The sequence below is a fragment of the Aplysia californica genome, unplaced genomic scaffold, assembly GCF_000002075.1.
Source record: "Aplysia californica isolate F4 #8 unplaced genomic scaffold, AplCal3.0 scaffold00272, whole genome shotgun sequence".
Classification (NCBI taxonomy): Eukaryota; Metazoa; Mollusca; class Gastropoda; order Aplysiida; family Aplysiidae; genus Aplysia; species Aplysia californica.
Window position 1 is genome coordinate 695,573 of NW_004797542.1, and position 354 is coordinate 695,926.

A 354-nucleotide genomic window follows, 5' to 3' on the forward strand; every position below is an offset into this window, starting at 1 on the left:
AACAAACATCAATATGTCACTGGAAACGAGAAAAAGAGTGCTGAAATGTTACATCGAGCCAATCCAATTATACGGGTGCGAAGCATGGACAATCAATAAACAGCTAGAAAGAACAATTGTGGCGACAGAGTTGAGGTTCATAAGACGCATGCTTCGTATACCATGGACAGCTAGAAAAACAAATGAAGAAATCTTGATTGAAGCAAATTATAGAAGACAGCTTATGACGAATATAAGAAAGCGACTGGCAAATTTCTTCGGATACACAACTACGGACAGAAGCATTGGAGAATATTGTAACAACAGGCAAGTTTGGTCGAAAGAGAGGCAGAGGCAGACAGAGGGAAAAGATAC